The sequence below is a fragment of the Armigeres subalbatus genome, chromosome 2 (genome assembly GCF_024139115.2).
Source record: "Armigeres subalbatus isolate Guangzhou_Male chromosome 2, GZ_Asu_2, whole genome shotgun sequence".
Taxonomy (NCBI): domain Eukaryota; kingdom Metazoa; phylum Arthropoda; class Insecta; order Diptera; family Culicidae; genus Armigeres; species Armigeres subalbatus.
Window position 1 is genome coordinate 26,289,927 of NC_085140.1, and position 26,239 is coordinate 26,316,165.

At 39.0% G+C, this 26,239-nt stretch overlaps 1 protein-coding gene across 3 annotated transcripts in view; it reads left to right on the plus strand.

The window, feature by feature from the left end:
- Nucleotides 1-796: 796 nt before the first annotated feature.
- The window catches only part of LOC134218306 (14-3-3 protein zeta), a 43,783-nt gene continuing 18,340 nt past the window's right edge, over nt 797-26,239 (plus strand). The window contains exon 1 of one of the 3 annotated variants that reach the window (XM_062697239.1): nt 797-968. The gene's annotated coding sequence lies outside the window, so the exon portion shown is untranslated. Of the gene's footprint in view, nt 969-15,025; nt 15,293-26,239 lie in introns of those variants that run through there. The other 2 variants (XM_062697238.1, XM_062697240.1) reach the window with 2 other exon arrangements.

A 26,239-nucleotide genomic window follows, 5' to 3' on the forward strand; every position in this document is an offset into this window, starting at 1 on the left:
CGATCGACTCAGCTCGACGAATTGAGGTGATGTCTGTGTGTATGTGTGTGTGTGTGTGTGTATGTGTGTGTGTTTGTGCGCACCCACCCAAAAAAAATGTCACTCATTTTTCAAGTACTTATCCTTAACCGATTTACTCGCAACAAGTTGCATTCGACGCAGGATACACTACCATTGTTTCCTATTGAAAATTGGTCAGATCGGACTATGGGCTCGAAAGTTATGGCCAAAATACCACTTTTTTATAGAAAAAAAATAGCAAAAAAATGTCACTCATTTTTCAGGCACTTATCCTTAACCGATTCACTCGCAAAAAGTTGCATTCGACGCAGTATACTCTACCATTGTTTCCTATTGAAAATTGGTCAGATCGGACTATGGGCTCGGAAATTATGGCCAAAATACCACTTTTTTCTAGAAAAATTGGGAAAAAAAATGTCACTCATTTCTCAGGCACTTATCCTTAACCGATTTGCTTGCAACATTGTATCCTATTGAAAATTGGCCAGATCGGACTTTGGGCTCAAGAGTAATGGCCAAAAAACTGTTTTTATAATTCACGAGAAAGGCACCATCACCGCTAGGTGGATTAATCTGGGTTTTTAAAAACATTTTGGCAATGTTCGTCGAACCATAGTTTATTTTCTCTCTGTGTACTGGAAATCGTCATCAGTTCACAAAATACCCAAATCGAGGTTCCGTGTAGTGTTTATCAACATTTGCCATAAAATCGGCGAAATCTTCACTACCTGACAGTTACGTCAAAGGAGGAGAGCCGAAAAAGCGAGACAGTCGGTATTAGTGGTGTCGCGAGGGTACGGTTCGGTTCGTCGAGCTAGCGGAGCGCTCAAAATCGATCGATTTTTTGATATTGCGGCCGTGGAGTCTTTTCGTGAGCTGATTCTGTTGGAAAAGCGAGTGTGTGTGCCATTATTTTGTACGCGAAAAGTGTCCCTGCGTTGCAAAAAGTAAGTAACAAATCCGTATAAAGATGTGTAGCACCGGGGCGTGATGGAAGTTACCCGCTTCCGGTTGGGAAAGATGGAATTTCAGTGGCCTGAAGGCGGTGTGACGCATTGAGGAGTGTCCAGGTCGCCATTTTGACTGCCTTTGCCTTGGCTGCCTGTCGGTTTTTCAGCACTGCTGCTGGCTAATAGGAGCGAGAGGTAGCGAGTGAAAAAGTTCTTCGAAGCCGGGCGGTGTGCGCTCTATGAAATGAACGGCTCGGGGTTTCATCTTCCAGACTTTTTTTTTATGAAAGTTTGATATTTCGGATCCCGAGGGATCGTCAAAGATAGTGCTTTTTGTGCGGGCGGTGATAGTGATCAGGGACATTAGTGTCTGGAAGATGAAAAATTGGCGCTGGAGCGCAGTGTTTCACCTACATGTGAGTGCATGTGACGTAAAATGAGTCAAATTTCTTCTTTTTGCTCGTTCGTCTACCTACTTGCCATCGGGAAAAAGAGTACGCATGTTTCTCTCCACTTTATGAGCTCCACATGCTCACTTTTTTCTAGATTTTTCTGGCCTGTCGAGAGCACATTCGGGATGAAAAAGTAAGAAATATTGGCTGAAGTGCAATAAAAATTCATTTAAAGGTCGAGAAATCATCATCAGTAATATGAAAGAAGAACGGAAACAGTAATTGTGCTAAGACCCCTATTTCCTTATTGACCACTCAGAGGCAGCCATTGAGGAAGGGGATATCTTTACCGAAGGCAGTGCCCCTGTCTCGCGCACAGCCATACGGAAATTAATATGAGCATTAAGGAGAGAAATTTTCAAGGCTATAGAGGAAATCCTAGCGCTTAGTTGTCAAGCTGCGCTATTCTCACATCGCACCGGAGGTAGTACACTGAAACGGAAAGCTGGTGGCAGTGGAGGCCAGTGGGGAACAGGACAAGGGCCTTGTGGTATGCGCTCTAATCGATCTCCTTTCTCAACCTGTCAAGGATGAGGGCGTGGTTAATGGCAAGCTGATCATTAACTGGTAATATGTATGATGGTGAATAAGAACTGCTTGAAAATTATTTGAAACTTGTGTTTTTTAATTACAAAAGCGTTCTGCTCAGCAATTGAACCCTATCAGGCCGCTAAGTCAAAAAATAACGCCACAATCGACTGGAATTGGTGCATATGTTTCGGGACACGTAGAACGGAATGTATGGATGGCGGCACGATGAAACCATGGTCATTTTACCGCTGAAAAATTGTTAAACGCAAAGATGACTGGTTTGTGCCAGTTCACACCACTACATGAATGAAATGTTTTAATTGATGAAACCAATACAGAGAAAGGAAATACCTATCGTCGCATCGAACTTGAGAAACATCATCGGCATTCTTTCTCTACCTCCGTTCTTTCGCCTTTTCTCCTGACTTGACTCACATCGATGCGTGTATTTATATAAATTTGTCATCCCGCATAGAACGCCTGTCCGTTAGAGGAAGCAGAAACAATGTGCTGAAAAGTGTGTGAAACATGACGAAGCAGCATAAAACATTGGCATGAACAACTACGCATTTACCAATCAGCCACAACGTTCAATACACTGCTAATAAAAAAAAATTACACTCAAGTAAGCCATTAAAACGTGTTTGGAGTAATTTACTGCGCTCAAAGAGAAAAAGAGAGAACGGGAGCGTGATATCTATTGCGAGTGAGAAAATACGCCGCTTCAATGTCATTTTGATAACACATAATTCCAATGTCTCGTATATCGTTCGAAGCTCTATCATTGTGTCCACAACGAACGGCACGAACTAGAAGAGACAAGATATACACCATCCGGTCCAGTGCAGCCGTGCTGGATAGAGTCTTGCTATCAGCTCAGCTCAAATATAGCTACCTACATAATGGAGGCTCAATATGACTTTGCTGTTGCTCTCAGCCTAGCGCTCGGGACTAATTGATGGGGTTCATTGATTTGCTGCTGTTGCGCTGGACCCAACCGATAGCATCGTCGTACAGTTGTCGAGCAGCAGTAATGAGGTGGAAGTTTCCCATCCTTCCATCTTACATTTGATCTAATCCAGGAGCTAAGGCCCATAATGGTTCACGAACTTCGTAATTTTGTTCTGGCATGGATGTGTCAATATAAAACATGTTTTTTGGATACTGTAAAAAAAAAGTTGATCGCAGCTGATCAATTGGTGTGGAATTCTCGTTGGCATTCAGCGTCATTATATAATGTAGAAACATGCTAATCATTATTACGATGTTGTGGAGACTTCCAGCACGGAAAACGTATCAAAATTCAATAAACACAGTAAGAACCATAACTTTGTTTTTTTTTTCATATGAAAGGAAAACTAATTTGAAAAGGAATTATATTGTTCATCGTTTGTATTGAAGCATCCTGTCCGCGACAGACGCGATTTCGCGCTGACACTATTACGCAATATTTGTTCCCAACGGATGATGAGACGCGCGCGCTTGCACATTCTCGACCGTACGAACACATATTAATACAGTTGATCCTCAATCTTGGTTGGAATATCGCGTAGAAATACTTTGAAAGCATTGCAATACGATTATTTGCAGAATAAAAAAACACGTCTTCCTCGTTAGATCGACGACGACGACGGTGTGGTGTGTGAGTAGAAACGGGTAAGGATTTGCCGCCTACCGTTGCGATTGACGGAACAATCACGAGACATTTGTTTGCGTATATTTGCCGTTCAGAAAGCAAACCGTATGATGAATTGTTACAATATTTAAAAAATAAATAAAAATGTAGTCCAGTTAGATCATGTTCACTTTAGTGACATGATCTTGGCTTTTATGATATGTGAAATTATAATTTATAATTTATTTTGTGATAATTATCAATTATTGAACAATCTGTTGCAGAATTGGTAAAACCGATATTGAAGAACATCAGTGAGTGTTAGCAGAGTGATGTCATGTCCAGTTCAAACCAGTATCGTAATGCTCGTTTGGATCTCGATTTAGAATGAATATGGTAGATGACACTCGTCCTACTTTGGAACTTGGCGTCACTAGTCTCTTTCGAAACCAAAAAGATACTTCTCAGAATTGGGGCATGGCGTCACACTCATCGCCATTCTCTGCACAATTACATTGTAGTGAATTTTATTGCTGAATCGTTAATTTTGAAAGTCTTCAACGATCATGAGGGTTTTATCAAGCAGGGTATCCCTCTTGTATAACACAAATTATCAAATTTCGTCAGTTAAGTTTTACCCAGACATAACACTCTTCAAATTTCCATCGTTCACTGATTTACTGGTCAACTCAAATAATTATATTATCAATTCGGTGCAAAAACGAATTATAGCCGCTAACAAAGTTGGATTTTTCTCACAATCCATGCGTTAAACCTAACTTCGGAAGTGGTGCGCTGTTTTCATTTGGTGATGTGCTATACAGCGCACTACTTCCGAAATTAGGTTTAACGTATGGATTGTGAGAAAAATCCAATTTCGATAGCGGCTATAATTCGGTTTTCTACTGAATTTATAATAATCGATCACTCGTGGCGCGCGCATTGTTTTTGCTCGAGTTTGACGTTTGCTCACTACCGCCATCTGGTTCGTGCTTGGAAATCAACAGATGTCGTTAGTGTTTGAACGACGACGAATTTGATGAGTAATTATTCAATGTGTTATGTCTGTTTGTCTGTGGTTTTAGGATCAACGACATTCCATAACCAAATTATTCAATTCTTAATTCTATTTAATCATAAACATATTCACAAATGAATTTAATCGTATTTCTGAAATCGTGTTCCTCACTCAATAGCAAAATAGTCGTAGAATAAGTCTAGGAAAACCTTTTTCAAATGGGCGTAATTGATTTTGACCTTGATTTATGGAACGACTGTGCTCTTCATTCAACCTTTTTTCGGTTAACTAATGTGTCCAACAGAGGGAATGGATTCCGATGCATTATGTAGTAACGTCAGTTGAACGAAATGTACTAAATAGAGAAAAACTATTATCCATTTGAAATTTCAAGGTCAAATGCAATTACGCCAGTTCCTAGCAGAAAACTTTTTCCTACTACTATGGCTTGACTAATCGAATCATCATCGCTGAAGTTGATTTTGTGAATGCAGCGTGTGCAATCTTCGAAACCTCTATTAGTCACCAAAAAACCAACGAGGAGTACTCGGCGATTCTTCTGCCGCGCGTTTGCTCAAGGCCAAGGGTACGTTTCAGCCTAAATGCAATGTCTTCTTTTTAAAGCTTCGTCGTAAATGATCCCAATACAGGAGTGGCATTGCCAGGGTTGTTACGACTACGCGGATTCCGCGAATTTCGCAATTTTCGCGGATTTGGCGTGGATTTACATAACGATTTTAGGGTTTCGCGCGGATTTAGTTTTAGATGAAAATTTAATAAATATTTCATTTAGATCTAGATCTAAGGACGTTTATTTGAAAATTAGTTTTATGTCTTTCTTGATTGGCTTTATTTTCATTAGCAAATGTTGTTGAGAACAAAACTTACGTTTGAAGGCTATTAACATTATTTTTCGGATATGTCCAAGCCCTTATTGAATGGGCATGCACGGGCACTCCTTGAGCATTCTGTAAACAAATATTGTGAGGAAAGGGACGCCACCTTTTGCCATTTTTAATCTATTCTGAAATAACATGTCTATTGAAGGACATGGACACCCATTTTCACTTTGTCAATTTCTTTGTAATTCCGAAATATTAATTTGTCAGTATGTGATTGATTTTTTCTTTTACGATGAACTACTTAGCATGATATAATCATATCATTTTTTAAAGTTTTTCGTTGGAATACTTTATATTGCTTTCAAAACATTCATCTAGAACGAAGAAGCGTGTATACAACAATTGAAAACACAAAAATGTTCTTTGATTTGATGCTTAATTTTAATATAAGAGCTTCCGCAGAAAATTATCGTTTTTCGCGATATTTTTGGATAACTCCGATGGTATTTTTTACAGGATTATCAACAACGAAGAAATCTCTTAAAGCAACTTGTCACAAGAATCATTTGAGGATCCTTGTATAAATTCCTTGCTAATAAATTTCCACAGCCTAAAAAGGATTTTTTGCAGCATTTAAAATCTTAAAAACTATAAAAAAAAAATTTGGAGTAGTTTCCGCGGATTTTCTTCAATTTCTGCAAAAAAAAAATCTAAAACGATTTCCGCAGGAATTCATGAAGTGATTTCCGCTAGTAGGCTCTGAAGATTTTCCGCAGGTTGTTTTTGAAGAATTCACTTGAATTTGAAAAATTCCCAAATAAATTTCAGAATAATTTCCCAGGGGAGGTTTTGTACAACTATGGAACGACTTCTGCAGCAGATCCAAGAAAATTTTTCTACACTCGTGAGAATTCCTGGAGGGTTAACTACAGCAATTGCTGGGATGAATCTGCAAACGAATAATTAATTTCTGCAAGAATTTTCGGAGAAGTTTTCGCAGATATTCTAGGAGATTTTGGCTGAAATTCCAGTACGGTCAAAATAAAATAAAAACAGTCAAAAAATTGCAAATTAATTTCCACTACAAATGTTATCGGAACTCATACATGAACTCTTAAAGAAACACGTTACAAGAATTGAAGGAGAAATAACTCACAACTAACGGACTAATTTTTGCTAAAGTTTACGCAAATTATTCTGCCAAATTCCCAAAGAAATTTCTGCTGAAATTCGTGAAAATATTCCTCTGGAATTTCCGAAGGAATTTACGCTTGAAAATCAGGATTCTGACTGGCAAATCAACGAAGCTTGAGCAACCGTGTTTTATATTGTATTATTTGTTTCTTGATACGAATTCAAATAATTGTTTTACTGAAGTTTTGTCTAAAACCGGATCTACATTGTCTAATTCTTTAATCTCTACGCAAATTTGTCTTGTGATCAATAATTACAACAAAGTTGCATAATTTATTACTTCTTGTGCCGAACTTTATAGAGTTCGATTAACAAAAAGTCAACAGACAAAAATGGAACAAAACATGCCGAAACCATCATCTCATTTAAAAACCGGTGCTTATTGAAATAGTTTTGACTGTTTGGTTCTTGTTCACTAAGCTTCAGTACTTCTATAGCCATTTAGAGTGGTTGTAATACTAATTGCAGGTTACTTATTATATAGAGAAAATTCTAAGTTGGATAGGCAGTCCAATTTCCTGTTTAAATGTATAGCCAATAAATTAGAATATAGCAAACTTGAATAGAAGACGTTCAGTAAATTTTGATGAAAAAATGTTATTTCTCGTGTATTTGCTTAGAATTTAGTTTTTTGTCGCGTGGATTTGGCGCGGAATGTATTTCATGTCGCGCGGAAAATATTTCAGGATCTCCGTAACAACCCTGCGCATCTCGACTCGAAACGAGCAAACTGGCATACGAAAGATCTGTCGAAAGGAGATGCGCAATGAGGCCCCAGTTTGGAACGATAACTTTCCAGAACAGGAACAGGACGGTAGTTCTACTCAAAAAGGTTCCTTTGCATTATATCATCAACGTTTTGGTTCCAAACATACTGTCTACAGTTTCACGTCGGCATTATCCTTAATGGCTATTAATCCGCTTCGATAATCGACAACAGTTCACCTCGAGTCAGTTACATTTTCGATGAGCTTTTATCGATTTGCTGTTGTTCATGTTGATGCTGCAATTAGCAATGTTCTTCTGCACAGTCTGTTAGTTGCAGGGGATGGTGAAGTCGACCTGTGGAAGGCGCCGAGCACAATATCCTCGTGTCTTGTAGAAGTCTTCACGAAGGATTCCATAGCTCTCGTTTGGGATACTTGCCCGGATGTCAAGTTCTCCGGGCCTTCTTGTTGTGCCAAGGGTATTTTTTCTGAATGGCGAATTTCGGCATCACGAAATGCTCTCCTGCCAAGGTCTTCTTGGCTTATAACTTCAATGGAACTGGACATGGATGAACATGAGTGCGCTAATTGCAGAGGGATTATTCTTCTGAACTCAGCGTACAAAATTCTGCTGTGTATTCTATTCAACAGACTCATATCATTTGATGAGTATTTCGTCGCCGAATACCAGGCCGGTTCCGTGAGGGTCGACGACGACGAATCAGCAGTTTATCCTGCGGATCACTCATTTGGGCTTATTCTACGAGAGTGACGTGAGGTGAGTCGTTTTTACCTATTCTCACGTGAGATGACCATATTATTTAAATGGGGGAATACGACTATTCTTACGTCATTCGAGCAATCTCACGTCACTCCACTCCACATTTCATTCATGAATCCTTAGCATTGCTAGGGGTGCATAGAGCCCACCTAAAAGATCTCCATCCTGGGCGGCTGCTTGCTTCAGACTCGACCTGGATCAGGTCACATTCCCCTGAGTCTGCATCTGCTGCGATGCACTACCGGTTTCCAATCCAGCACTTGCTTGCGGTACTATCATTACCCAGTCGCATATGCTTCTGAACATTCTGGATGGCTTCGAGCTCATTGGAAACGATCGCAGGGCAGTAATTGGGGCAATTTGAATTTGAATAGTAAAAATAGCATCAAGGTGGCCAAAAATAGCGGTAATTAGTAACCAATGTAATTGTAACATTCCGAGTAACAAGAGTTCATGAAAAATTGTAATAGTTTTTTTTTTCCTCTGAAGAAAAAAATCAAACTATGTTACTTTGCTTTAAGGTCACTCCTGACGGAATCCAAGATTAGAAATGCTCGCGTTTTCGGGGGCACACCACTCGATTCAGAGGCGGCGCACAACTGTCATTTTTGTTGATTTAGCTTTGCTGCGTCGAAGCATGCGTGAAATAATAAAAATGACAGTTGTGCGTTGCTACCGTATCGAGTGGTGTGCCTCCGAAAACGCGAGCACTTTTAATCTTGGATTCCGTCAGGAGTGACCTTAACGGGAAAGATGCATGCGGAAGCCGTGTACCGATTTTTTTTCCCATTCGTTGACATTGTTAGCACGTTGCGTTACCCCTCAGAGACGTATAGACATTCAATTAGTTGTTATTAGTGAATGGGGGAGGGGAGGGGAAGGTGAGAATTAGTGATAATTAATCGGAACCAAATCGGTTCGTTTACCTCCGACGTCACGATTTGCAGTTAAATGCTGACGCTTGTATTCGACTTTTTTCACGAATCTACCGAGTTATCGTAGCAATTCGAAATTTCACACGAGATGCATACATTTTTAGCTCAGATTCGAATTTGCAGCAGAACTGATAATAGAAATATTGGTCGATGGCACCAGTAGTGGAAATAGGTACGTTAATATTTTTTTGGAGTGAGATATAAGAAATTGGCAAACTTAGTTGTTGGGTGCCAACGTAGTACGTAAGTGGAAAATTTGAGGGATTGATTGTAAATAAATAATTTTGTAATTAACCTTGTAATTAAATAGTAGACAATCTTTTATTAATTCTTTCTTTCTCATGTAGCTGAAGAGCACTGTCACCATACTTTCGTTTTACTTAATCATTATGTAAAAAGGATGTAAACGGTTAACAAAAAAATATAAAATTTGCAGAAAAAATCGTAATATTATGTCGATGCACCATGCGTCTCCATCTGTCCGTATTTATAAGAAATGATGAATATTTTAAAGATCCATACATTTATTGCTGTCTGGAATGCAGCTGTGGGCTACCGTCGACAGTTTTTGCCGACATTTTGCATCTGTCATGCCGCAAATCTATCGTTTGTCGTGCCGGTACAAATTTATAGAAGAATTGCAATACAATACTACTAATACGCACAAACTGCGCTTACAATAATATCCGAATTTGTTCAAATTACGTGGGGGGAATAATTTTGAAACTTAAGTATTTAAATAAATTAAAATTACTTTAACAAAGATTAAAAAAAAGAGTCTTCATCATGCATTTATCCACAGGCAGTTTCTGATTTTACTTTCTAGCGGTTAAGTTCTTCATACCACGTGTAAATCAAATGATTTAAAAGTTTTACATAAGTCGAAAAATTAATAGTCCTTTATCGGACACAGAATAAACTCATAATCTCCTAATTGATAAAGCTAAGCATTTTTCTATTCTGTTCTGAGTTATTTTTTTGAGTAAGATTTAGAGATACTGTTTAGTTTTATTATTTTAAATCTGATACCTAAAGAAAGAAACCATCTATTCTGCTTAGTTACAAAATTCTTTTAAAGCAAATTGAATTTCACTTGCTGCGTTCATTGACGTTGAAGGAGCATTCGATAACATATCTCATAGTTCAATAAAAGATGCTACCCTGCGGGACCGAAATCCGTACAGCACCGAAATCCGTCCACCTCATGAGATATCAATAAATTAAAGGAGGTTAAAGGCAATTAATGTAGAAATAATTTATCTTATCCTGTTCAGATACTTGACAGTAAGCTTTTAGGGCATAAAATTGGAAAGAAGGCTTTGAAATTAAAACAACAAAAATCAAAAACAAATCTCCACCCACCTAACGCGGAGTTTGTGCCGCCATTTTGTTTTCGGATAGAGCATAATTGCACCAAAAGTAACTGTGTTTTAATTGCTAATTGCAAATTATTACAAAAGATAAATGGAATACAAATCGAAGGGATCGCTTCTCAAGGTGCGTATCGATCTATTTACAGTGGTATTTTAGTCAATCCGACTGTTTCAATTTAAATATTTAGTTCAGAAATAGCTGTACGGATTTTGATCCTTTGTTCGAAATCCGTCCACGGTGGACGGATTTTGAGTCAGGAGTAGTTCATTTAATTCATTATTTTATCATGTTTTTCGTAGTTTTTAATGAGTAAATGTGAAACACTTCAAAAGTAGAAGCCTTCGTGCGCCTGTGTCAATGACGAACGTTTTATTTACATTCGATTCCTATTTTCTAATGACTTTTTCATATACTAAAGTGCTTAAGTGTACGGATTTCGATGCCTCACGGTATATTGAAACGAGGTTTTGATATAAACTTTGTTAACTAAGCGAAATGTTATGGAAAAGAAAAATATCAGCAAACCTTGCAAGCTCATCATTTAGTGTGAGAGCAGTAAAAGGGTGTCCCCAGGGAGGCCTGTTATCTCCTCTATTGTGGCCCATAATCGTTGATGATCTTCTCAAACAACTGGAGACTCAAGGCTTCGAATTGAGAAAGGAGTACTCGGTCTTATACCCGAAATATTATTCGGGAGACCAGAAGGAAAGCTGTGTATATATCTAGATGTGCTTTCAGAAATCAAATACGGGCGGTGGTACTGGCGGTATCGTCTGCAAGAGCATCTCTGATGCTTGTGGGTATCCCATACGGCTCCCTGGTATTTGGGGCACTGGCAGAGGTAATGTTCTACTTAGTTAGGAACATCGCAGACTTCACATTCGTTAAAAGGGCCCTCCCACAAAGTTGTGGAAGACTCTGATGTGACCAGTTCGGAGTCGGGAGATGACTTGCTGATCTCACAAATTAGGGAGGTTTGCCCAGGCAGAGGTTGGGCCTTTTACTTTGCAGAGTTGCGTGTTTTGTGACATATTTGGCAAAAATGAGATTTTTATACATTCTGAATCCTCGTTCACAAATACGTATTCTGCATAAAAATACGAAAAAAAAAGAATTTGTTCGGAAATGTATGACTTTTTTTTTCGTTTCTTTTTGAGAAACTTCATATGTACAGTGAACTCTTTCTTACTCGATATTGAAGGGACCATCAAGTTAGGGTGGAATCGAGATAGAAAACACATTTATATTTTTCTTCCCGAATTTCAAACACCTTTCATAACATGTAGAAATATGGTTTAGGGTCATTTGACGAAATGGCATTTGGCCAAATGCCGTTTGGCCTAATAGTTAAAATTGATTTCCTTATTAAGTGAAGTGAGGAGTGAGATGTTCGAAATGAATAGTGAAAAGTGAGAATTGAGAAGTGAGAAATGAAATGTTCGGAATCAGCTCTTCTCACCTTTTACCTTTCACTTCTCACTGCTCACTTCTCATTTTTCACTTCTCACTTTGCAGCTCTTACTTCACAAATTATTCACTTCTATTTTCTCAAGGAAAGCCGGAAGGAAGGAGAAGGAATGATGAGAAGGAATTAAGATTAAGTTTAAAAAATCCAATTTTCTTCTCCATTTTCACTTCTCACTACTCGGTCCTCTTACTTCTCAGTTCTCACTTTTCATTTCTCACTACTAACTTTGACCTTCTCGTTGCTCACCATTTATTTCGCACTTCTTGCTTCTCACTTCTTCCTTTCTACTTGTCACTTCGCACTTCGCACTTCGAATTTCTTACTTCTCACTTTTCTATTCTCATTTTTTACCTTTCACTTATCGCTTCTCACCTCTCACTTCTCACTTCTCATTTCTTACTCACTTCTCACTTCTTATTTTTAACTTCTTACTTCTCACTTCTGACTTCTTATTTCTCACATCCCGCATTTCACTTCTCACTTCTCAAATATCTCACTTCTCACTTTTTACTTCTCTCTTCTCAATTCTTACTTCATACTTCTTACTTCTCTCTTCTCACATCTCATATTTCTCACTTCTAACTTCTCAATTTTCATTTCTCAATTCTTATTTCTCTCTTCTAACTTTCCGCCTATCCCTTTTCACTATTCATTTTCTATTTTCTATTATGAGATGTACGAAATGTATCATTCATCACTTCTCGCTGCACACTTCATGTATTTCCTACTAGACATTAGCCACAATATAAGTTTTTTAACTTATCGGCCAAACGGCATTCTGCCAAATGGCTGGACATCGTATATATTGTACATGTGAACTGATTCTGAAAACATCGAGTTAGCGAGGTGAAAATGCTTTGGTAAAATACTTCGACTTGAATAATATCGAGTAAGAGAGGTATCGACTTACGGTAACGCAATATGCAAAATACTTTGAAGAATAATTTATTATGGAATCCAGGATGTTGATTCGGGACCAATTGATTCAAAAACAGTTTTTTGTCGTTTTCTCCGAATTGTGTAAAATGGATATATGCAGTTTCTCAAACAAATGATTCAATTGTAAAATGACGGCATGATTACTGCAATCTAGTCTGGATGGCTTCAGACAAATGACTTCAACGTTTTCAAAAGAAAACCACAAGCGACGAACCTTACAAGTCAGAAAATTCCAATTTTGTTATCAAAACATCTCTAAATTTTTCCAATCGTTCAACTAAATTAGTGGTTGTAATGTCTGCAGCTTTGATCTTGAATTTCTACGCCTCAAATAGAAAAAAGCGAGACAACGAAAATAAGAAGACATTTTTAAGATAAAAGATATGGGATGCAAACAGTCAAACTTTTACATATGCAGACAAAAAAGGTTCATATAATCTAAATGAACGCTTATCAACACTTTACCCAACCGGTTTTGGTTGTTTTCCTCGGACTTGAAGACTTTTAATCAAATCAGATCTGGTTACCGACATTCTGATAATTATTGCCGCTAACGCAGAGATTGCAATCCGGAACGTGTATGCATTTAGCGTGTTACGATTGGACATTGGTCAACACATGCCTCGAATGAAATCCCGTCACACATTCAGACCTTTGAACCATAGCTTAGAATGGAGCCATCAATCAATGTCCTCATTTCTCCCTTCTGGATCGCTAACGGGGCGCTAAGTGCGACTTTATGGTCCGAACAGCCTCCAGAGACCTTAGACTGTCGGAAAAAAAAGGAGAAGTGCTCAGCAGGAAATATTTCAACTCGCTCTAGTACATAGTTGCCAGTTCAGTAACATTTACTGTAAGGTTTCTGGAATTGGTAGAAGGCGCTATGAGAATTATTATTATTATCATTATTGTCTCCTAGGCTGGTTCACTATGAGAATCGTTGACGACACTGCAACTAGCAGAGTGGATTTCTTCAGATTTTGATCTAACTGTGCAATGCATAGAAAAAGCGTTGTTTGACTTTGAAAAAAAAAAGTTCGGATAGCTTATAGATAGTTTGGATGGCTTTGTTCAGAACGTTTTTTGTTATCAAAATGTGGTCGACTTTGATTGATCTAACGATTCTAACATAGGTACTTATGGAATTGGCTGCAAACATCATAAAATTAGTGCATTTTGATTATTGTCTCCGTGAAAAATAATCTGTACAAATAATATTCATGTCATCAATGCCGCTTACATCACAAATCTATCCTCACTTTAACGTTCTACCAACAGACAAGATGGTAAAGATGTGACGCAACATCACGTTCCAAAAGCGATAGCTCACCCAATCTTATCATCGATTGGCAACGTCATACCAACCACTGCCGTATCAAGGCAGGTACCCTCCCTAGGAGACAAGCAGCCTCCTTCGATGGTTGAACTTCCCATCACGACGACACAGTCTTTTCATCACATCATAACGATTTTCGTCTCCATCATCAGCAACATCATCGATGTGGATGATTCAGTGCATTCCAGGAGACATGCGTCGTCGTCGTCATCTTTCCGCCCGGCCGTCGTCTATCACTGGCTTTGGAATTCACCCGCATTTCATTTATCACCATCCATTATCACTTGGCCGCAAACTTTTTTCGTTTTCGTTAGCAATAATGTTCTATCTCTTTGATTAGATCGCTGATAAATTAGATTCTACTTCGCGTCCTCGGTGACGCGGTGACAAAGTTCCAAAAAAATATTCAGATAGCGCTTCTCTGCATGTCATGTTTTTCGCATTTTGACGTATATGCCAGATACGGACGGCAGGCGGCAATTGGTAGCGCGGCGGACTTGACAACGGCATGACGACGTCTTCGAGGAACGGTTTTCAATTGCGTCTGCGCACGTGCTCCCCCCAAACCGAGGGAATATAGAACTGCCGTGCCATGAGACTCCCGGCCCACTTATGTGTGTGTTGTGAATCTGGTTCGATTTGGAACGCGTGTGTTCTAACCGATGCCATGACGATGCGCTCCTGCTCTTGTTCTCTCAATCTCATTTTTTCTCCGCGGAAAACTCGTCCCGTCAGACGCAAGCATACTGACGGCATACGGCCATACGAGGTTCTAAAATTCGCTTAGTTGGTTTTACATTTTTTATCGGGAATGTTCACATTTTGTAGTTATAGATAGAAATGTTTAAGTCATTTGTCTTTATATAAAGTAAAGAAGAAAAGCGCTTAAACAACAGAACTCGGATAAAGTCACTGCGGTGTGTGCTGTGCAGAAGGAGGAAAAGGAATTTCAGACGCAGAGAAACGGCCGGCTAGACAAGATATGAAGGAAAATTAAATTTTCCTGACCAGAACTAGAACTTGAAGTTTTTCTCCTCCCTTGGAACGGAGGAATACCAGTGATACTCGAAATTCAAGCTGTGAAACGTAGACGGAATTTATTAGCTAATTAACAAATTTTAAACATAAGGTAAATTCGATTTTCTGCGTTTCAAAATTGCGTTTTTCCTTAGGCAGCCTACGCTCGGGGCTCAGTGGGGCAGAATCCCACCAGAGTTGGTGCCATTTTTCATTTTTTTCATTTTTTTTGCTCTACACTCTTTTAACTGCCTTCGATAGCGATAGCCCGCCCTGTCTCGCTCACTCCTTCCTGCTGATTGTTTTTTCATGATCATCGATATGGGTGCAAAATGGAAAGGCAAGTGGGGTGCTTTCCAATAATTTTCCGCCTTCTTTTCGGCTGAAAATATATTCCTCACCAGCTCACTTTTTTTTTGCTCTGCATCTCGTTACCAGCCTTTCTTCCCGATATATCTATAGTTGTATATGCGTTCAGTTTTTCTTTATTTATTTGTCTCTCATTCCTCGATTCTGCGTATTTTACCAGTCAGTGTGATGTGACGTGACCGTACTCTGGTGTGCTCCGTTCCGATATACATTAAATTGTATTAGTTCGGAATAGTATAACCAACCACGTTGTTGAAGGCTCATAACGGAATGCCATCCATTCTTGGGCTAACGTGTATGAAGCTAGGATCAGATGGAGAACGACGAATGGCCAGCCAATGCTGCGAATTAGTCACTGGGGAATCAACTGTTATGCGGTGCAGGTAGGGAAAGAGAATGGAACTATAGGAACCATGTGCGGCCGGGCGGCTTTCCGTTCGTTCGTTGGCTAACTACGTTGCTGAAGTTTGTTCAAACTAAAGGCTTGGCAAAATGCAATCATCGCGGTTATTTTTTTATTCGTGACACACCCTTTGCAGATGCTGAAGCTGTTGGACATAATTGTGAGAGAGTTGATTATTCAGACTCATTTTGTTCTGACTCACTTTCATTAAAATCATAAGAAGAACCTGTATCAGAAGCTAATAATAAACAACAATTAAAACATTATCGATATATCTATATTTCATTGATATCGCTGATAAAAAAAATCATGGCATTTTTTGAAATTTCTAATATAATCTGGATAATCCTTAAATGGTCATCAATTTTTAAAATGTTAGCTTTGTAATAAGGTGCAATGTTATTTAATGCTTATCTATACGTGACTCATGCATTTTTAAGTTATGAAAATTGTATAAAATTTTCTTCATCGTCATGTTTTTCAAAAAGGTTGAAGGCATCGTATCCCGCAACATGTTTCAATAGAAATTAATCAAACGCCCATTACCTGTAATACACGATCGTATTATGTTAAGCACAAGATACGTCATACAAAAGACAGATATAACTGTCTAGGTTGATTGATTGCACTGTGGTTTTTGATAAATGATTTGTATCGATGCTTTCTAGAAATTCGATTTCTTCATATTTCGTGAGACGCTTCTACCACATTTTCATATCGTCGATTTTAACATGTGGCGTTTCAAACACCAATGACAGGTTACATATGCCTCAAACTGAAGATGAATCGTTCAATACTGGGTAATTGGAAAGTACAGAATAAATCGACGTCATCACGACCGACGTCATGATTGACCGAATACAATCGAAAAAATTAAGCTTTCCATTTGCAATACGCCCTTCGGGATCCATAATGGCGCCGAACATGACTGGAGTGTGACTCCATTGTTACTGGAAACAGTCAGTGCATCAACATATTTACACATCTTATAAAATTGGATGAAATGCGCGAATCGCCAAATATTGCCGTCAAATTATGCAACCTTTCAGAGAGGTCACTGCAGCTAAATTAGGCAAGTAGCATACTTCATGCCACACGTCCGAATTATTCCACACGTGCTATTTATGGCCCCAGCCTCATCAGTTCATCACTGCTCAGGGTACCTTCGGAAATTTCCACTCAACAAATCCGATCAATGAATAATAGGGACCGTCCCGATTCGCATTCAACCGGATCCAATTTTCATGTTTTCCATCGTTACACATTCATTGGCTCCGGTGGTGCCGTTTTCGTCGGAAAGATGACACACACCGCTTGCAAAGTGTTGCTGCTTGTTAGCCAGCCAGGAGCCCCCGGTGAAGGTGGATTGATTTGGTCTACTAACATAAAAATTACCTTTAATCAACTTTCCAGCTTGAGCATAAGCACCGCCGTCGACGACGGCGACGGTCCGGACCAACACAGCCACACCGGATGGAGCATGAGCCATAGGTCGACGTGTGGATGTGTTGGTTGTTTGTCGGTCGGTAGCCAATTTTCACAAGGATAATCTCCCAGTGGACAACTTCCAACCGCACTTGGAAACAAACGTCTGTTTTTTTGCAACCCATTTCGAGGGCCAGGCAGCACCACCACCACCCATAATCGACCACCCATCGGAAGGGGTTGCGGTGGTGGTAAAACATTCTAAAATTGGGAACGTTCCAAATCGTTCGGTTCGTTGGTTCATGAGAATCGACTGAACGAGTAAGGTCCACCAGATTACCAGCCAGATCCGAGAAGAACCAGTAACGAATGGCGATCGGCAGGGAGGGATGCCGCTGCAGATGATATCACTTGGATGTGGAAAGCGAAGGAAAAATATGTTATTGATTTTTCACCCGACAGCGGCGGCGATGATGGCGACGACGTCGTCGTCGTCATCGCCGAAGACTGCGAATTGTGGCAGCATTGCGCTGTAGAGTAATTGCGATTGCGATTCGGTGCTTCGAGAAGCCACTACTGGTTTAATATGTGGGAGCGGGAAGGGGTAATATGAGCGGAGTGGTGCACCGTATCCAGAATCCAGACCGACGAGCACAGTGTGTCGAACGACTCGCAAAAGGCACATTATCGCATGTTCGAGCTGGGGCAGTTCTCAAACAGTAGATTGCGGCAGCTATCCAGCATTTTCGAAGACCAGGGTTTGCGAATCTAAAGATTTGTAGCATCCGATTGATGTAGAATACATTATTCTTATGATTGACCCAACCATCGGATGTCGGATTTTATTACAGTTCTGTATAAGAACCAAGCAAAATTTGTATAAAACCTTGGTAAATACAAATTTGTTATTCCAATATTAAATCATTGCATAAGAAACTTGAAACAAAATTCTGTATTAATGTTATACAAAGTTTTAACAAAAATAAGTTTAAATTTCATGTATTAGCATTTTGCATCATATCTAAACCAACATTTGAAAAGGGAGTAACAGCAATAATTTATACCTTAAGATTCTTCTTCAACATATAAAGCCCTATATGTGAACGCAAAATCAAAATGAATTATTTTTGGCTAGGCTAGATGTACCAGTCGTGGCTATAGCACCAGTTGTCGCACTACTGCTTTATATGCGAAATGGCCAATCAAATCACCACAAAACAAGTTCAGATTGTTCAGAAGCATATTCATATGATACGATAACACCTTTGATCTCCTCCAAAACAAGCAAAGCATAATTGTAAAAATTGATTTTGCCTTATTTCCTTTGCACCAGTTGTCGCACTAGTGGTCCCTATTTGGCCAGTCCCATAAGAAAACAATGGGATTTGCCAAATAAGGAACCAAAATTAAGAATAGTGCCACAACTGGTGCATGCGTTCCTATTATGGATTAATCAATTTTGAGGATTACAACAAATTGGTTTTCACAGCTGTTCTAAGGAGCAGGAAGTAAAACCTTTCGATCGATATATAAAGTCGACCCGCATGCCTTTGATTATGTATGGCGACAATTGGTACACCCACCCTATATGTGAACGAGAAATCAAAAGGAATTAATTTTGGCTGTTACGGCCTTTTCAAATGCTGCTCAAGATATGTTGATATGTACTAAGAAGTGTAATTGATCTTACCTGTCAAACAATGTAAGGATTATTATGCAATCGATTGTTCCTGGGATTGTTCCAATTTTTTAAGTTGAACTTTTCTAAAGGATCTATATTTGTTGACCCCTTTACCATTTTTTAAACTGAGATAAAAATATGAAAGTACTAAAAAAATATAAATATAATGAACTTCATTTTGGCCCTATTTGGATTCAACATCAAGCAAGCTTTTTTGGATTTATTTTTGTTATCATTTTTTCAAATAGTTTGATAACAATTTTCTCGGGAAACACTCTCCATGCTAAAAACATGTTAATAAAAAACACCATGGGGGAAAAATGCTGGGAGACATTGAAAAATCGTTATCAGTTTATAGCGATTTTCTCCTAACAAGTTTTTGTTTCTGTGGCTTAGCAGACCCACACAGTAAACTCAGATTACTGGGGTCGGTAAAATTTTACCGGGTTTTCAAACAGCTGAGCGTTCGGTAATGAGCCCGGTAATTTTTTGGATTACCGAACGCTCAGCAAACAAAAATCAATATGAACTGTCAAAAATTACAATTTGTTCGGTAAAAAATTGACGACGTGTTCAGTAATTTCTGAGGCTGTTTCTTCACCGTGGCTGTCAATAAAATAACAGGACGCCGGTAAAATTTTACCAATATTTTCGGTAAAACTTTATTTCTATTACCGATCGATCGGTAAAAAGATGTTTTTTTTTGGGTTCAAAATAGAAAATAATACTTGAAATAATATAATAAATAGGAAATAAGTAATATTTGCAATAACAACTAGATTTTTAAATGTAAGCGTATGGTGTAAATTACACGATTATAAAATCACTTTTTTCCCTTTTGAAAGAAGGAAGAAGAGGAGTGACAGAAAGAAGAATTTGCGATCTTATATTTCTGTGCTTTGTTTAAGAAGTCTCTAAGAAAGACCTATTGTTTAACACAAAATACCGGAAAGCATTATTTTATTATGCTGAATATTTATATTTGTCCTGTTCGGGATTGTCCACAGACTATTTTATTTTGAAATCTAGCGTAGTTTTGCACTGAAAATGCAAAACTACGCTAGAGATAAAACTGCAACACCATCCTTGATTAATGCAAATGGCGACTAAATTTGTTATCAAGTTGCAGTTGCTGGTTAACAGATGTGTTCGGTAATCTTGTAAGCATATTTGACGGGGTGTTCGGTAAAAATATATTGTTTACGGTCCATGTCAGTATTTTTTTTTGCCGTACAGCCGAACAAAACATAATTGCCGAAAAAATCAGTAATTTTTTGACAGTCGTCAATAATTTTATTTCCATTAACTGAGTCACCGGTAAAAATATAATTTTTGACATTTGGTTTACTGATTTCTCAGTAAAATCATATTTTACTGAGCTAGATCTGTAAAAATAATTACCGAACACAAAAACCCTGGTTAAGTGTGCAGCTCAGTTGGGTATTTCAGTCAATGGCAGAAAAACAAAGTTTTTTTTAACAACTTTGGAACGCAATGACCGATCGGGCCAAATTTCAATAGGACCGCAATCCGCGTCGATTGCAACTTGTTGCGAGCAAATCGAATAATGCTAAGTACCAAAAAGTGTGTCTCACATTTTTGTACACATACACACACACATACAGACATCACCTCAATTCGTCGAGCTGAGTCGATTGGTATATAACACTATGGGTCTCCGAGCCTTCTATCAAAAGTTCGGTTTTGGAGTGATCCTATAGCCTTTACGTATACTTTGTATACGAGAAAGGCAAAAAGGAGATGAAAAAGGAAAATCACTCCGACGAAGTTTGGATGAACTCTGTGGAATTACGAATATTATCTACCACGAACATTTTTACAACAGCCATCTGCTCCCAAGATTTCTTCAACTTACGTTTGATAATTGGGTGGCTCTTTGTGGCTGCAGCGGTAGCTCGCCGAATCTGACCAGAACTTCACTGGACATTTGTGAGCCTTAAGTGAAAAGCAGTCTTACTCATACAACTTCTAGACCATCGTTATGTTGGTGGTATTGACTGTGAGTCTGATGCTGCAAGTTTTTTGCATGATCATCAATTTCCAAATGCATTTTTCGGCGAAAGAAACTAAATTTGCAAAGAACCTTACCTTTTGCTGTGGTTAGTTTTTTTTTTCGAGAACCTGCCTGAAAACATTGACATTTAGATGGCTTTACTGGTCCATGAGAAGGCGGAACCCGTTCGTACTTTAGACACTGTAGATTCGAGTCTTTCTGCGCTCGTACAACTTTCGGGCACGTATGCAGGCCACTAGATTTTGCTTCCTGTTCGGTCGCTTCAAGGTACGGAATTAACGATAACCTTCTCGTCGATGGATTATCCAAACGACACTATGGTTGCAATCGTATTCCGAATTTATTTTTTGCCGAACAATTTCCATTCCACCTAGAACAAAAACGATGCAAACCAAATAGATTTCAACCTAAACAAACCTTTAACAAATATCCATTACTTTCGTTTTCTCAAACCAAAACACGACCCGGACCTGACATTTTCCCATTCAATAAATCCTTATTCAACTGAACGATGAATTGTCCTAAATTTCAATCCTAATCCTAAGCTTCAGGTGGATTATAGAAAAAAACGGTGGTAATTCACTGAAAACTACCGAACTTTGTGTCCGTTTCTTTGACTGACTCTCTCAACGCATATAAAAATGTATTATTTGGTACGAGCGCAGTGCTTGGATAAGTTGTTGTTGATAATTTTTTAACAAAATTTCAAACGCCTTTTAGTGCTACCACATGCTACCACCTTTTCGGTTTGATAAATATTAGCATTAATCACCCTGAGCAATCTGAATGCCAAAGGGGATTAACTTCTATGGATCCAATTCGCCGGTTAAAATCCTGCAATAGCGTTTTCACCGGATGTATTCGTTATGGTGGTTCAGCAACCTTTTTGGGATGCTAAAAGTTTCAAGAATCACTGCCTTCTGGGTGCTTCTGGAGGTTATGAGATAGTTCCAGCTCTGCTAAGGATCTCTGAAAAGACTTCTGGGTAATTCCGGTTACTGAAATAACTACCGGAACTTAACTAACGCCATCCAGCTGTTTCAATGCTTCGCCAAGTCATGGACGAAGTAGTATTTTGTTGGAGAATATTGTTTGGACATTATGGTCTAGCCATCCGTTATGATCTGGCGTTCTCAGTACAGCTTTACGAACCTTTTTCCCGTTTGAATCGCCCATGAAGAATGCGTTAGTTTGCGATATTCCCCACTCTTCAAAAGATATCGGTAATGTGTCGGGATGTGCTCCGCAAGTGGTTGTTGGCAGCATCTTTTCAGCTGTGTGTATGGCAATTCCCTCCAGAGTATGTTGAAGAATATTCGGAAAGTTTTCAACGCGGTCATTCATATTCGTGCGTTCAGTCACAATTGACCAACCAATCAGTGATAAGTGCTGGCTTAGTGACTCTTCTCCATAATCTTCCAACAGCGGTCTACAGTTTCCGATGGTGCATGTGTAGGCTTGATGACAATTGTCAGTTTGCATAAGAGGATCTACAACTTCATCAGTTGTAAATTCATACACCAACTGCCGTGCTGCCAAGTGGATTTTTCATGACATTCAAATGGCGCAAATGCCGTTCCGTCATCCCATTTATCAATTCGGTGTTGGATTTTGTCAAGAATGATGTTTCGGCATCCAACGGACACGTCTATTCCTCATTTCTTATCCAGCCAAGTTTTGGCCAATTGTAGTCACCATACATTGCTACTGCATTATATCCAGAGGAAGATATTACGGATTTCTTTCTGGCGACATGATGATTTGTCATTTGTACATTCGTTTCTTTATCTGGTGCGATATTGCTCCAATAATAATGGAACGTTGCTTCGAGCTTAACGACACCCAAATGTGCTCAATAATTATTACATTATTCGGGAACAAATTAGACGGATTAGTATTTTTCACAGCATTAAGTGTCAATAAGAGTTCCAGAGCATAGTGTACCGAAACTCCGTCCTGATTGCTGATCATTTTACGAGCAGGTTGGATAGTAAACCCAGGATCAACATCGTCTTCGTTGAAATGCACCGCAAATTCGCGCATTTCCGGCAAAAGTTGTGCAGAAGCAAAGGAGAACTTCGAGTTGGAGGCACCTTTTACCGCTCCCACAGGCAGGGCCTCAACGGCTGCAGAACGCTGTCATGAAAAGTTTGGCTGCTGACGGAAAGACTCCAAGGCCTCCATAAAGAGAACATTGAAGCGTCCCAGTGTCGAATTTATTGGCGCTGGCGGCTGCGACGAAACTGATGAACATTGGCTGGAAGCAATTAACTGATCAGGAGTAATACATCATTGTACTTGTCAGTGAGCCCAGAGAGTGTATGTAATTAAGAGTGGCGATATGTGCCGCATTTGATAGGTCTCCTGCTTGTTTGAAACACGATTTTGTATGGGAATGACAATGAATTTTGTTCCAATTCTGACAGTGTCGCCACTCTTAATTACATACACTCTGAGTGATACCAATATGGAGACCCTCCTGCTGAGCGCTGGCAGGAGTAGCTCGACTTCGGTGGGGAGCTTCAGGACTTCCATAAGTCTAACATTATTGGTGCGTCCCAGTGTATATTCTTTCTTACGGTAAAATAAAATTGAAATTTGAAAGCAAAAAAATGCCCAAAATAAATTTTACCCGTAAAAACATTTTTCCAGCAGCTTATGCAACGTACACACCAGTCAAGCAGTTTGACAAACATTGACTCCGCCCCCAAGAAAACGCTTCGGTTGCTGCTTTGTTTGAACGTGTGTGAAGTTGTTCGAACAACCATTTGACAGTTGGCGGCTCGGTTGGAAAAAATTAAAACGGTTTGATTTTGGTTTGATTTGTCGGGGGTGGAGTCAAGGTTCGCCGAACATGTTTGAGCATTTGTAGTGAAGTTGCGCAAACCCCCATATATTTTTTGACGGTTGGTGCTCAAGTTGGCGCTTCGGTCGGTCGTGTGTGATATTGTTGGTCGAATAAAATTGATTGTTCGTGACGCAGTTGGTAAAATTTATCGATGATTGAATAAATGAGAGGTGGAGTCAATGTTGGTCAAACTGCTTGATCGTGTGTACGTTCCATTAGACTGCCTTATAGGCACTTTTTCTTTATCAGATTTGCTTGCAACAAGTTGCATTAGACGGGGAATCCTGTCCCACTGTTTCCCATTGAAAATTGGCCAGGTCGCATTCTGGGCTCAAAAGTTATGGCCAGAATACTAATTTCAAATACTGTATAGGAAAAATCACTTTTTTGGTACTTATTCTCATGCTATTTTCTCGCCACAAATTGCGTTCAACGTGAAATTTCACAGTAAGTACAAACTGGTCAGTTCCTGTATCGTGGACTCCCAGCGTCCTTGGCTAAACCCTTGTTGGGAACCCCTCACTATTGCAGATGATCAAAATAAAGAGCGTGCTAAGAGCAAGGATATTAAAAATCAACTTTGTTGCGGGGTGGACCTAATAAATTTTTGCTTTATGAATTTGTCAAGCCTCTGCATGATGATTGAGATATTCGACGGATGTCCTAAGGATATTCGCTCGGCCACGACATGGCGCAGTCGTACCTAATATTCGGATTAGTATCGTCTCTTTCTTTGTTCCGTTCTGTCATTCGAGCTCATATTCGTGTGCTAATGGGCGCCTACTATTCGAAAGCCGATTGCTTCGATTTAGAAATTCAAATCTCATTCAAATAATTCATGCTTCCATTTCGTGTCTTCGATTATTGTTTTAACGCAATCCGCTACATACTACCACAGATTGGATGACCTTCGGAATCGCCATTAGCCCCAGTTTATATAGATTCAAAAAAAAAACAAATTTAAATTGTAATAGCTCATCGAATATTAGACTTCGGCTTCGGTTTGGTTTTACACCATTGAAATCATACACGGTTAGAAAAAAGTACCCATTTTTAGGTACTTTTTTCTCTTGCATCTTCCTCCCTCTTCCCTTTGTTGTCATAAAATGAAGAGCAAAACCACTCAACAAGGGCAGTAAAGTGTGGGAACCTAACGTTAAGTAATCTCATGTTTACAAAAGTTGAGTGAAATTTACCTAAGTTTTGGATAGTTTCTATTTGAAATTAAGTATATTTTATTTAATACTAGTTGACCCGGCAGACGTTTTCCTGCATAGTAGGCGAAAATGCGCGTTGTGAACTGCCCATGCGAATTTCCCATACGAATCTTTATTTTAGTTTTTCACGATTTACTCAACTTTACTTATGGTTTACGACTAAGGAAGTATTATATAAACCCGTCGGAAACTATAACGAATGTAGCTGCTGAAGGAATGAATAGAATCCATCCAGCCGTTTTCGAGTTATGCGGAAACGAACACAGACCATTTCATTTTTATTATATAGACTAGTCGACCCGGCAGACGTTGTCCTGCATAGTAGGCGAAAATGTGCGTTTTCAACTGCCCATGCAAAGATTCCCATACAAAATCATGTTTTAGTTTTTCACGATTTACTCAACCTAATTCGTGAGTTTCGCATGAAAAATTAACATATAAACCCGTCGGAAACTATAACGAATGTTTCTGCTGAAGAAATGAAAAAAATCCATCCAGCCGTTTTCGAGTTATGCGGATACGAACACAGACCATTTCATTTTTATATATAAAACTAGTCGACCCGGCAGACGTTGTCCTGCATAGTAGGCGAAAATGCGCGTTCTGAGCTGCCCATGCGAAATATCTTAATCTTAGTTTTTCATAATTTCTCCACCCTTACTCGTAATTTTCCCATTAGGAAATATCATATAAACCCGTCGGAAACTATAACGAATGTAACTGCTGAAGGAATGAATCAAATCCATCCAGCCGTTTTTGAGTTATGCGGATACGAACACAGACCATTTCATTTTTATATATAAGATTAAGCGAATTTTATTTAATTTCAAGAAAAAATGACTTAATTTTGGGTTCCCACAATAAACACCCGATTTAAGTGAAAAGTACCTAATATTAGGTAGACAGAATAGTTTTTAAATATTTGTATCGGCCTTCTTGGAGTTCTCATCTAGTGCTTCTTCCCCAGAAGCTTGTTCCATGCTCCTTTCCAGTTGCATTTCTTGTTTCTTCCATTTTTTCCCTTCTTTTTCCATCAGGCAAATAATGAAAAATACATTTCCCAAATAAGGGGAACATGAGC